The sequence below is a fragment of the Protopterus annectens genome, chromosome 15.part0 (assembly GCF_019279795.1).
Source record: "Protopterus annectens isolate FY-2018-M chromosome 15.part0, PAN1.0, whole genome shotgun sequence".
NCBI classification, from domain to species: domain Eukaryota; kingdom Metazoa; phylum Chordata; order Ceratodontiformes; family Protopteridae; genus Protopterus; species Protopterus annectens.
Genome location: NC_056749.1, coordinates 624,865,412 through 624,878,232, shown reverse-complemented (window position 1 = coordinate 624,878,232; position 12,821 = coordinate 624,865,412). Strand labels below are relative to the sequence as shown.

The 12,821-nt window shown below is 41.9% G+C and overlaps 1 protein-coding gene across 1 annotated transcript in view; it reads left to right on the top strand.

Moving 5' to 3' along the window:
- Positions 1 to 12,821, top strand: part of PLS3 (plastin 3) — a 980,136-nt gene that overhangs the window by 832,415 nt on the left and 134,900 nt on the right. The gene's annotated exons all lie outside the window — the stretch shown is intronic.

The following is a 12,821-nucleotide window of genomic DNA, read 5'->3' as shown; positions in this document are numbered from 1 at the left end:
GCATCTATTTGTTGACATTTTAATCAATACCTCTCTAATAACTGCATGTTTTCTCAATATTTCAATATTTTAAACATGGTATATTACCATAATTTCTAACAGAATACATTCCTTTATGGCATACGACAGTGGCAAAGTTAATGAATTAGCTAAAATTAGGTGGTGTTGATTCTTCCAATTCATTACAGTAACTTTATTTTGAACACTATTAGATACAACAAAGAAAGGGTGTTGTAATGGAGATGTGCATCCAGGAACTGGTGCATTTTGTTAAAATCCGAGATACTGAGATTACACATCTATGAGACCAGAAAGCCCTATAAGAAGACTGAACCTCAAGCCACATTTCAAAAATGTTCTTATATTTATAAAATATATACCACATTAACTTGTTTTAAATATTTTCTTACATCTCCAACAAACATCAATGGTTTTACATATTTTGTTAATTATATATAGTTTAATTATATAGCTCAATAAATATTCTTTGTAAAATATTTACATTAAATAGTGGCTGCTAATCTTGCAGACTTTAAAATCAGTCCTTTACTGCATTTGTTACCGGATTCTTTTAAATGATATTGTTTAATGTAGTTCCAAGTATTTAGTGTTTTTTAGTAATAAATCTAAGATAAGTTTATATAACGTGGATAACAGAGGATTTATATCACCACAGCCATTAATGATTACAGAGATGTATTCCAAGATCCTTGGCTGAGACATGGAAAGACTTATCACGGGACTAATCAATCAGGACAAAAGAAACCTCCAAACATGGGATGAGTCTCACTTTAGATTTGCCACGGGCAGGTCATGCTTACTCAATCTGGTTGATTTTTTTTTTTTTAAAAAAAGGTCTTCAAAGCAATGGATGAAGGCAAAACAGTATACATTGCATACATTTGACCTTGCCAAACTTTGACAATTCCCCACTCAAGCATAGTAGAAATGCTAAATAAACTGAGAATAAGTATCAAATGGGAATACATTATTTCACATGCTGGACTGTCAACTCATGCAGGAAATCAAAACAAGGGAAGTTTCCTCCACAAAGAGACCAGTTACCAGTGGAGTCTACCATGGTTCTGTGCCGGGATCCCTCTTTTTCAGCATCTACTTTTCTGAAGAAAGAGCCAATATTAAAAGGGTCGTAGCTATGTTTGCAGATGACTGCAAGCTAAGAGCAGTCAATGAATCCCCAAATGACTGGGCCATCTTGCATGAAGGCTTGTCCCAAATAAATAACTGGTGCCAAAATCATGGACTGAAACTAAATGTCAAAAAATACATTACTATATCCACTGGGAAGTCATTTAATCCGGGAACAACCAAAATGACATTATGTCCCTAAGAGTTGACCCAGTTCAGGATTTGGGAACTTATGAGGGCAATGACTTAACTTTCGACACGTGTCCATTGTTGTAAAAAAAAAGTCCTTCTACACTGCACAGCTTATAAACAAAGGAACTGTGTCTAGATCTAGGGGTATCATTATCCCCTTTACTCAACTCTCATTAGGCCACTCATCTAGTATAAGGCCCCCTTTAGCATGTATTTCTCCAGAAACCTGCAAAAGGAATGCCTACAGGGATACTTTACTAAAAAGATACCAGGTCTAAACAACATAACCTAACATGAAACATCCACTAAACTCTGTATCCTACAGACTGCTAAGAAGTGATATGTGTCTGGCATACAAGGAATCCTCTGACCAAATACTGACTAATTTACTGCACATCAGCAAATCCAACAGCAAGAGAAATACTCTATCTAGGAATCTAGACCTCTTCTGCAACATCAACAGAACCGTCAGGAGGGAAAGGTATGTCTTGCAGAGGATACCAGTGCTCGACTCTACATCTTGTCCATGTTCAACTGCAACTTGGACATATGGATGGGAAACTAGGTTTAGCCCAGGACTGCCCCCTGTACTACTAATGGATAGATGCAGCTCCTTACTGCTTTCTCATGCATGGGTCCCTTAAAAATTATCTAGTGTATTATCCTAGTCATTTTCACTAGGGGTAATATATAATTACCAATCACGAGATGGGACAATCTTGAACCACATGGGATACATTAATTTGAGCACAAAAAAAAGGAAAACTGGCTAGGCTTAAAATGGCCAACAAGGGCAGCTAGTTAGTATTTCCTATGACCTATAAATTTTGTTCGCAGTTTCTGTCATTACAGTTTTTCTTTTCCTGTACAGTAATACCCAATTCACGTTTCAAGTCATATTTAATCAAAACCCTACAAGACTGAGTGCTTGTCCCATTTAGGCAGCTCAACCAATATATATAAGATTGTTAAAGATCCATATACCTTTCCATGAAGTCAAAAGTAGAAGACAATGGAAACATCAAAAAAACATTTATTTATAGCAAAAAACCTGCAAACATAACTTCTAAATGTTTTTAATGGTATATTAATAAAATTTAGACTAGTTAATCTAATACAGGGACCATTTTTATACTTCTTTATAACTCAAAGAAAAGACCAGCTTGTAGAAGGGTATGGAACTGGACATGGACTGTCAGCTAAGGATGATCTTTAATCTTCTTTCGGCAGCTCCCATTAGGGGTCGCCACAGCAGATTAACTGTTTCCATTTCTTCCTGTCCTCTGCATCTTGCTCTGTCACACCAACCACCTGCATGTCCTCTTTCACCACATCCATAAACCTTATCTTAGGCCTTCCTCTTTTCCTGTTACCTGGCAGCTTCATCCTTAGCATCTTTTCCCCAATATACTCTGCATCTCTCCTCAGCACGTCAAAACCAACGTAATCTTGCCCCTCTGGCTTTGTCTCCAAACCTTCCAACCTGGGCTGACCCTCTAATATACTTATTCCTAATCCTGTCCATCCTTGTCACACCAAGTGCAAATCTTAACATCTTCAACTATGCCACGTCATGCTCCGATTCCTGCCTTTTTGTCAATGCTACTGTCTCCAACCCATATAACATAGCTGGTCTCACTACCCTCTTGTAGACCTTCCCTTTCAATCTTACTGGTACTCGTCTGTCACAAATCACTCCTGACACTCTTCTCCACCCATTCCACCCTGCCTGTACTCTCTTCTTCACCTCTCTTCCACACTCACCATTACTCTGGACTGTTGATCCCAAGTATTTAAACTCATCCACCTTCGCCACCTCTACTCCCTGCATCCTCACCATGCCTCTATCCTCCCTCTCATTCACGCACATATATTCTGTCTTAGCCCTGCTGACCTTCATTCCTCTTCTCTCTAGAGCATATCTCCACCTATCCAGGATCAACTCCACCTGTTCCCTACTCTCACTACAGATCACAATGTCATCTGCAAACATCATAGTCCACAGGGACTCCTGTCTGATCTAGTCTGTCAACCTGTCAATCACCACTGCAAATAAGAAAGGGCTCAAAGCTGATCCTTGATGTAATCCCACCTCCACCTTAAATGCATCCGTCACTCCTACCGCAGACCTCACCGCTGTCACACTACCCTTGTACATATCCTGTACCACTCTTACATACTTTTATGACACTCCCGACTTCCTCATACAATACCACAACTCCTCTCTAGGCACCCTGTCATATGCTTTCTCTAAGTCCACAAAGACACAATGCAACTCCTTCTGACCTTCTCTGTACTTCTCCATCAACACTCTCAGAGCAAATAGCGCATCTGTATTGCTCTTTCCTGCCATGAAGCCATACTGCTGATCACTAATCATCACCTGCCTTCTTAACCTAGCTTCCACTACTCTTTCCCATAACTCCATGCTGTGACTGATCAATTTAATCCCTCTGTAGTTACTACAGCTCTGCACACATCACCCTTATTCTTAAAAATCGGTACCAAAACACTTTTTCTCCATTCCTCAAGCATCCTCTCACTTACCAAGATTTCATTAAACAATCTAGTTAAAAACTCCACTGCTATTTCACCTAAACAAAATAAAAAATGGATAAAAAGGACCTCATTAGAAATATTTTCCACTTGATTAAATACTCTTATTTTAAATGTGACCCAAATCATGCAACTCAAACTTTTTGGCTTTTAAATGTCAGCCATCACCAGGACCTTGAAAAGTCTGCCATCGATTCTCTTAGGTATTCATTAAGTAATGTCATAAGTTTCACCCTCCACCAAACTGCACCTGTTAGCACATGCAACTTCAATTTGGGTATCATTAACTTTTGAAGTACATTTCAACCTCAGATTACTCTGCTGCTTTGGGCCAAGTCTGTTGTAATTTCTGGAACAAAATGCAGCTTTTACATTCTTTTCTCCTACTCCATAGGCCTATGCCAAAAGTCTATTGCTGCATTCTTTGCATGCAGTACTGACAAATGTCAAACCTGATTACTGCTTGGACTGGAGTCTGCCTTGCAAGGCATATTGTGGGTTAGAATTACAACCTCAAACACAGCTTCCCATATTGCTACACGATCTGTCTTATCCACTTTCCCAAAGCACCTGCTGCTTTCGTGCAGCTTCAGGTCATTATCTGCAGTTATATTACAACCTCAGCTTAGCCTGCTGCTCTGGACAATGGAATTATCTGGTATAAAAATCACAACTTTTTTACAGCTTTGATTCTCAACATAGTGGACCAATGGTAATCATTAGGCAGAAACGGATTTCTGCTCACCCACACATACTAAATGGTCTTTTCAAAGGATTTCAAGGCCCTTTATGCTAAAATCAATAAAAAAAATTAAATTTAGAATACTTTCACAGCAAAATATATTGAAAAGTTTGCAGGGCGCATATCATGCCCTGGAAGTCATCTGAAGAGACATGGACAGTGGACTAGGACTACTGCTTTTCATGGCGGGAGGGAAAAAAAAAGGAAATGGTACGACTGTCCTCCTCTTATATGCTGCATGGTTGTGTATCAAATGGGGAGGCGCTAAGCTTGCGAATATATCCGAGAAGAAATGTTCTGGAGGTTGGTCTGGAAAATAGATTGGATGTCTTTGGCAAAATCCCTTAAATAAAGGATAGGTATACAGGGGAAATACCAATGATAAAGATCACGGTGCCACTACATACCTTGGTTCTTCTATGCCCAACGTCCAAGTACTTATTAGTTATGTACTTACCATAACTTTGCATCTGTGTTGTCTTCTTTCATTCTTCCCCGCGTATGGGTTATGGAACCAATCCTTAGATCTGACTCTGCCTCATTTTTTCAGACTAGGATCAAAGTCTCGAGCTCCTCCCACTTCCCACAATGCCCCGCACTCCAACCAACATCCTCAGATCGAGTTTGCTACCCATTAGAGAATAGAGAGCAGGGAGAGAGAGAGAGAAGGAAATGAGTTTGCATCCATAACCAGAGGCTCAAAACCAGGAACACTTCCTAAGAAGTTCTCTCCAGGTCTTGCAGAGCACTAGGAAGGGGGTTAGTAGGGCAGGAAGGTGAGAAGGAATGAAAGAAGATACAGATACCAAGTTATGGTAAGTACATAACTAATAAATCTGATGTCTCTCTCACTCCTCCTCACGTATGAGTAGAGTCCCCAGCTATACAACTTCAGGTGGTGTGAAGGAAGGATATGCCAGATCACTGAAGGATCCCCACATCCTACTCCAGGAAACAAGGTCTAATTTGTAATGTGAAACAAATGCATAAGTCTTCGACCAAGTGGCTGCAGCACAGACATCTAAAGAGGCCCTGGAAGAAAAGGCAGATGAGGAAGACTTAGATCTAGTAGAGTGGGCCTTATGAGGACAATGTAGCTGTAATCTATTCCTGGTATAAATCAAGGTAATACAGTATTATCCATTTAGCAAGAATAACCTTCAAAACAGCCTGACCTAGACAGCTAGGACAAAAAGACACAAACAACTTGTGATTTTTGAAAAGGTTTCGTCCTGTGCAGATAAAACTAATTGCCTGTGAACATCAAGCAGATGTAATAAACGCTGTCCCTCATTACAGAATTTTGGGAAAAAGACTGGTAGCTGAATGGTCTGGCTGAGAATAGATTACATAGCTATCTTGGACATGAAAGAAAGATTTCTACGAAGATGAACCCTATCCTTGTGAAAAAATAATGTAAGGAGGTTTAGAAGAAAAGGCCTGAATATCACAGATTCTCTTTCTCTTTGCTGAGGTGATGGCAATGAGAAAGACTATCTAGCATGAAAGAAAATCAAAAATACCAGCTGGTTCAAATGGTTTTTGAGTTAAGCCTTGTAATACCGCACTGAGATCTCACAGCGGGGAAGGGATCTTTTACCGGAGGCCTGAAGAGGAAGATCCCATTCAAGAAGGCCTTCCACAGAAGGGGAATTAAAAACATTGCCAGAATGCAAATTAGACATGGCTGTCAATTGAAGTTTGATGATAGAAAAACTGGCTCCTCCTATAAAAAGAGGTGCCAAAATGAGAATAACTGAAATAGGAGCAGAGAATGGGTCAATATTCTCTTTAGAAACCCAAAAAGAAAATCTCTTCCATTTATTCCATACACTTCTTGGTAGCAGGTTTTTTGGAGGCTAAAATAATGTTTCGGATGGGGAAGGAAGCCTGGAGCTTATAACAATCACTAGAATTGGAGAAACCTACTGGTCAATTTGAGGGAGGTCAGAATGGGGTGAAAACCCTCTACTGGGTGACAAAGGAGGTCCTGTTTGGGTTTCAGAATCCATGGAGAATATTTCAGGTGAGACCAGAGGAAGGGGAACCAAATGTGATGATCCAAATAGGCAGCAATAAGGATTACTGACTACTTCAAATGCTTCACTTTCTGGAGAAACTTTGGGATCAAGGGCAGAGTAGGATAAGCGTAGAGGAGACCAGAAGGGGCCAATTGTGAACTAGAGCGTCCCTTGAGGACTCCCTGGAGGGGCGGACGGATCAGAACAAAATAGTTGCAGCTCTTGTTGTTCTGGGGGATGCAAACAGGTCACAGCAAGGTCTGCTCCAGGGGCTGAAGATCACATCTGGTACTGACTGGCTGAGGGACCACGTTGTAAGGGGTCAAAATAGACATACTGAGCTTGCCAGGGACGCTGGATTATTTCCCAGGTATGCAAGTTGCAAACAGAAAGCAGTATGAAGACATCTCCCATTCCCAAATCCTCAAGACCTCTCTGCACAGTGGGTAAGAGCAGGTTCCTCCTTGTTTATGTACCACACCAGTGACATGTCTGTGTGAATAGCAATCCTTCCTACACGGAAAATGTACTGAAAGGTTTGCAATGCAAGGACGACTGCTCACATCTCCAGAACATTGAAATGCAAAATCTGGTCTGTGTGTGACACCACGTGCCTTGGACCATCTTTTCCTTGAAATGCCTCCCCCCACCCCAAATGGGAAGAGTCCGTGGTCACCGTGGCTGAGGGGGATGAAAGAAGGAAAGGTCTGCCTAATGTCAGGACATCCAACAGCAGCCACCATTGTAGATACCTTCAGCAAGCCAAAGTCAGCCTGACAGGAACAGGCAGAGGCTGGTAAAGTATAGACCACTGAACAGCCAACGTCCATTGCCAGTGAAGGACTTGCATTAAAAAACCTTGCAAGAAGGAATAATGGGATGGCAGCCACCATAGATACTACAGCCAGAAGTATCAGCCTTGCTGGTGGAAAAGCTCAGTTTAACTCATACACTCCAGTGGAGCTCAGGAAGTTTGCATTGTAAATTCGAATGGGCGGAGCCTAAGCCTTTTGACAATCAAATTATGTCCTCGTATTTCAAACAAATGTTCATATCTCTGTAACCATAGGGGTTATGAAAGAAGTATAAATGACAAACTCTTCTGCATTAACTATTTTATACTGTTAGTATTTAGGTTCTAGATCTTAAACTGAATTTTATAAGTCATAGTAAACACAGTAACTATTACATTTGTAATATTTTGTAAACAACTTAAAATATCTTAGTAACCATTAAAGTTACCCACATACGGTCAGCAGCATTTTATTCATCTAACTGAGAGCTTTCATATGAGGCTAGGAAGTTATGTCTGTGCTACTTGGTTGTTGAGATATTTAGAAAAATGTGAAAATGTATATCTATATAAATTAACATAATAAAAACAGTTAATATCTAATCTAATTACTTGCACTAGACAGAGGTTAAATATAAATGCAGTTCAGTTTGCCATTATGTAAGCTTTAAAATGAAATCTTTTAAAACCTTGTACATAGAATGGTTTTGGAAATATTGATGCAAAATACGAACAAGCAATAGTTGACGCCTAGAGGCGTCAGTAGGAGTTAACTACAAATGCACCTGGACGCGTCACTTGGATGTAATGAGTTAAGATGGTTCAGAAATGATCTTTCAAGGTCTGAACACAATGAGGGGGAAGAGCCGCAATCTGGTTCACTGTGTCCAAGCTAGTTCCAATTAATTCTAAGGTATGCAAGGGGGATAGGTTCGACTTTGCCAGATTTACAGTGATCCCCAGATGACTGGTAAGGCTGAAGAAATAATCCTTGGCCTGTAGTAGTTGATGCCTGGTTGGAGCTGTAAAGAGCCAGTCATCCAAATATGGAAACACCTGGAATCCTTTCCGTCTCAGGTGAGCTGTGACTACTACCATGCAATTTGGTAAACACCCTGAGGGCTGTGGTGAGTCCAATGGGCAGAGCTCTGAATTGAATGACTTCCAGCCGTAAGCACAGATGACTTCTGAATCATCTGTATTTTTTGATGCGATAGTACCCATCCTTTACGTCCACTGAGCACATCCAATCATCCTTCCACAGCAGCGATTGAATGGACTGAACAGTCACCATTCGAAACTTTGCTTTCTTTACAAGCAAATTTAATTTGCTTAGATCCAAAATTAAATCTCAGGTCCCTGGTTTTCTTTGGCACTAAAAATAAGCAAAAGTAAATTCCGAATTCTTTTTGTTCGGTCGGGACCTCTTGAATGACTATTTTGCAGCAGCTTTAAAACTTCTGCCACTGCGAACTCCCTCCAACTGGGTGGAACGTCGTGGAGTCTCTCTGGCCTCTCTGGAGGAGGAAAGAGAAAGAAATAGTCTCTGGAGATAATCTTTAGCACCCACTTGTTTTTGTATTATATCGGTCCAGGCAGAAGGGTGCAGAGAAAAATTATCCCTGACTGCCTCCATAACTGAGCAGTTGAGCAGCACTTCAGGAACACTGGTACGACCTATCAGAGAAGGTTTCCCTGAAGCTCTGATTCTGCGGACCCTCTCTGCCCCTGGGGCGGTGTCTCTCACTGAAACTTCCTCCTCTGCCTCTAGAGGAAGAATCCCCAACATAGATCTTGGGAAGACCCTTGGGATTTTCAGAACCAGGTTTTCTTTCCACTGTGCTGGTTTCCAGAAAAGGTGCCCTGTGGAGTTGAGAATTTGACCCTGACAGCAGATAAGGTCTTCCACTGTTACTCACTGTGGGTTAAGGTCTTTTTGACCAATGGAGAGAAAAATGAGGATCCCTCAAAAGGGGCATTAACAAAGGACGCTTTAAAGGGCTCTGCAAAACCACAAAGCATCATCCAGGCATGTCTCCTAATTTCACCTTCTGTGGAATGGTCATGGAAGAACCGGACAAAGAAGAAAGAGGGGTCAGTTGGGGAGACCTTCTTGAAGTCCTCTGGTGACATGATCTCTACCAGACAGTCTGACAGCTCTTTCACCAGGTCCCTCTGCAAATGAGCAAAGTGTGCCAGGTACTTCACTGATCTCAGCACAAAAGTGGCAGAGGCATAAACGTGCTTACCAAACCAGTCTATTGCTCTGGACTTCCTGTTCGGTGGACGGACAATGAAGCTCTGTTCGGCTAGCTCCTTTCTGGTAGCTGCTGCCACAGCCATGGCATCCACTGGAATACCCTTGGTCCAATATGTTATCTTCTTGGGGGAAGTCAAAAATTTGTCCGGGTGCTTGGGGACTGGTTTGGCAGAGTCTGACTCCTTCCAGGTCCAGCTGGACACCAAATCCACAAACTCGTCCACCAGGGAAAAGACTCAGGATGTACATGGGCCCATACCAAAAGCCTCGAAAAACACAGACTCCTCAGAGGATCGAGGTTGGGCTCACCAACCACCTCTCTGCCACAGGATCACTAAAATGTCTCCAAAGGCGATGTCCTCCGGAGGTGAAGTGGGGAATTTTTCCCCTTCAGCGAAGTCTTTGTCCTCAGTGACGGACTCAAAGGGGGAGTCAATACGAATTCTTTTGCGGGTCTTCTTATGAGGAATCTCTACAGTGGGATGTTTCAGGGGAGGTCTCAGAAGAAGAGGGGACTCCCTCTGGAAGAATTGTTTGGATGCCAGTCTGGATGGGCTGACTCTAGACATGTATGACAGGTTCAAGTTTCTGATCCAAGGGAAGTCGATAGGACAGGTTTTAGCTGAGAGACTGGATCCCTATGGCTAGCGAAGGCCCTTTCTACCACTTGGAATGCCAAAGGACCTGGTGAACCGCCACACTCCACCCCCAGTTCCACTGGAGCCAAAGCTGCAGAAGAAGAGAGGGGCGGGATCCCCGAGCCCTGTGTTCATGGCAGAATCAGACCCGAACTGTCGAATGCTGAGAGGAAAAGACTGCTTCAACAAGGGTGGAGCTGAACCCCCCCCCCTCCACCCGACAGGGACATCCTGGATCTGAGACCTCCTGCAATCTGAAGACAACAGAATTGAGGAGATCAAGCCAATGGCCGAAGTGGAGGAAAGAAAGCACTTTACACTTGACCCCAGATCTCTCGGTTGGGCTACAATCCTGAAACTCCAAGGCCAAGGGATGGATAAGAGAAGGAGACTTGAGCCTGGAGAGAAACATTCACAGAACCCATAGGGGATGGTGAGGAGAAGACCTCCAGCCGGATCAGAGTCTTGAGAAAATTTCTAATCATCCTGTCCATGTTGGCCTCCAAAAGGCTTCTAAAAGACCTGGATAAAGCCAATGACAAGGGCCTGAAGTGCCAAGGAGTCTGCTGAAGCCCGAGGGAAGGGGATGACTCAACTGCCCAGCACCAGCATGGGACCCCTCGCTTTAGGATCCGCAGACTTAGGATCCTAGGTGGGTGGAACAGCTTCAGAAGAACTCAAAATTAAGTAAGAACTTGATGGATCCGAAGAGTGCTCCAGATCTGCTGGAGCCAAGGTAGGTCCAGGATCCGAACTGGTTGTATCAGAGGGCCTCATAACTTTGGAAGGTGGTTCCGAAGATGCCCTTGAGGATTTATGAGTGTGCTTCTTCAAGACTGAGTACTCTGCTACACTCAGAGGGGGTATGAGCCCCTGGAGAGGAACAAGAAGTGGGGAAAAGGCCCTTAAGAATCAGCTAGTTACAGTGGTCGGCTATAGCCATGGGAGTGAAACTCTCACAAATAGATCAGGCTGACCGCAGATGCTCTGGACCCAGACAATACAGACACAAAGAATGTATATTGGAATGCAGGAACTTACGACCACATTCCAAGTACCTTTTAAAGTAGAAGGGTTTCTCAGCCATAACACACTACACAACACAATGAAAAAATGCAGGAAAATAACAGCAAACAGATAAACTGATGAAACTCCTACCTTTAACTTATAATTTCTTTTTATAAGACAATTAAGGAGAGCCAACAAACTAAAGACGACACAAAAAGTGCGGGGAAGATGAGAAAAAACTGCCGTTTAAGGAAGGGAAGAGGCTACACACCACACAACAATAGGAAGGGAAGAGGCTACACACCACACAACAATAGGAAGGGAAAAAGGTAAACCTAGAACAACGAAAGTGGAGAGAAAGGCATTTATCTTAATGGAAAACCCTACTAAACTTGCATGAGACTCAGCAACCACGTCTGACTCTACTGAAAGCAAAGGAGATCTGAGAAGGTTGGTTGGAGTGCGAGGCACTGCGGGAAGTGGGAGGAGCTCGACACTTTTATCCTAGTCTGAAGAAATGCAACAGAGCCGGATCCGTAATCCAAGGTAATGTTCTGAAACTTCTTTCAACCATCACTGACAAAAAGGTTCAAAATATCAAATAAAAAAGTCTTCTGGTATTGGGCTGAAAGATAAAATCCCTTCCAGTGGTTTGCATGAGGATCAAATTTTGGAGGAGAATGCCAGGTCCTCCCACTCAAGACCCAATTCTGATGAGGTATTCCTGACTCAGAAGGCTGAGTGGGTTGAGAATGAATCCTATGCCACGTTGTAACATATTCCTCCACAAACGTCTTCTAACACCCAAGATAGCACTGCCAAAGGTACAGACACTTCACAGAGGAGTACCGCTTACAGACATCAATGTCCAAATTGCAGCTGACAAACAGCAAAAACAGAAATGGGAGAAAGGACTGCTGACTAAGAGTCACAAGGTCTGGGTCAATTTTTAAACAAGACTGTTTTGATCAAGTGGAAAATTGTTCTGATCAAGTCATTTGTACCCAGGATGAAACAGCTTAACCATTTTTTAATTTTAAAATATCATTCAGTGCAAGTGCAATTCCTCACCATCAACAAACCTGGCATTTCCTTGTTTGGTTATTTAATTTGTATGCACCTCCAAGTGGTTTTGTTTGTTGGTTTTCTTTAAAACACAGGTTAACCTTATTATGCACATTGAAATAAAGGAAGAATGGTTTTAATTTGCTCTCATCACAAATAAAACAAATTTTCACTGTGCATAATTACAACTTTCAATGTTAGGTAATCAAATTCTTCTTCCCTTATTCCAGGTCCTACTATGATTTATACAAGCTGTTGTTGATCTTGAAGGAGACCACAGAAAATTAAATAAAATCTTACTGATTTTTTTTCTTTTCCTAGAATGAAAACAACTGTCTGAAAACCAAGTTTTGGGTGATTATTATATTGCAATTAATCTGTCTTCAAATGAGTGATT